The following is a 1450-nucleotide window of genomic DNA, read 5'->3' as shown; positions in this document are numbered from 1 at the left end:
TAAATCCCCACCTTTGGAAGTCAGGGGTTATGGCAGATTCATGGCATTGATGAGCTTCGCAGTCCTCAATGCCTGGGACCTCTTTGGCATGGAGATGGGGGTGGAGTCCTTTTAGGACACACTCTTCCCCCAATAATATGTGTGCAGCATGCAATTTGTGTGTGTGTGTGTGTGTGTGTTTGTGTGCAGGTAGACACACACATGTGAGCCTGTACTGGGGCCTGACTGCCTGAATTAATAACCAAGTCTGCCAGGTGGGCAAATGACTTCTTGTGCCTTAGTTTCCTCATCTGTTAGGAGGTGGTTGTAAGCACCTCGACTTCCTGGGAGGGTGTGAGTGACTATACGTATGATTCTTGTACCAGTGCCTAATACATACATGACACTCAATAAATACCAGCTGTGGTCTGGTCCCAGCTGTGGTCTGGGCACTCAGGTTTTCAGGTGCTATTTAAAGGTCCCTCTGCCCTCTGCTGGTTTGAAGTAGCCAACAGGGACAGTTTAGGATAGAACTGCTAGATCCAACCTAACAGAGAACTTTTCTTCATGTCTTTGCTGACGTCCAGTATTTCTGTTCACCTTTGAATCCACCGTCACTTCTGACAGCACATGGCCTCTTGAGCTGCTGGTATTTTATAGAGCTGCCTGGGTAGATGAAGAATAGAGGCAGCACTGCTGAATGCACCACCAGCAGGAAAAGAAAAACAAATATTTTACAAGGACAGTGGGTGGGTGGCTATCAAATATTAACCACAACTGCCGCAGCTCATTAATAGCAGCATATGTTCTATAAGCTGCATTGTGTTAACTGCTTATGTAACCTTTTGTTTTGAACAGAGAAAACTGCTTATGAAGACACCTGGACTTCTTTCTAGAATGAGACAGGATGCCTTTGGCTGGTGGTTCAAAGACTGATATTCAGTATAGGCAGCAAGGAGCCAGGGATTGAAGAAAGCTGTTTTTCTTGTTTCACCCTAATATAAAGAAGTTCCTAGGACATGGAAAGGGAGAGACTGACTGGAAAGCATTTTAGAAATGTCAGGACCATCTTGTGCATATAATCAATTAGAGTATAAAATTAATCATAATTCAATAATAAAAAATGAAGACCATCAGGTTTCTATAACTGGACAAATGCGTAAAGGACTAATCATAATTTATTAATTGAATAACAGATGAAGACTGATATCTGTAGGTGGAGAAATGTACAAAGATGTTTGTATTTCTTAGCATAATCACTTCTTGTCTTCTTTATCTTGCTTTGTTTTATAAACACCCATCTCTAGGTTGAAAAGTTGGGGAGAACAGAAATTTTACCGCTGTTGTTCCTGGGTGTAACCCCAGACTCTTTAATGGTTGAACATCTTGTAAATGTAGTAAGCTTAGCTGTTGAGTAAATGAATGAATAAATGGAAAAAAAGAAGAAAAGCAAAGGGGAAAGCATGTAACT

Source organism: Condylura cristata, unplaced genomic scaffold (assembly GCF_000260355.1).
Source record: "Condylura cristata isolate star-nosed mole 26May11 unplaced genomic scaffold, ConCri1.0 scaffold00015, whole genome shotgun sequence".
NCBI classification, from domain to species: Eukaryota; Metazoa; Chordata; class Mammalia; order Eulipotyphla; family Talpidae; genus Condylura; species Condylura cristata.
Note: the sequence above shows the minus strand (reverse complement) of the source record.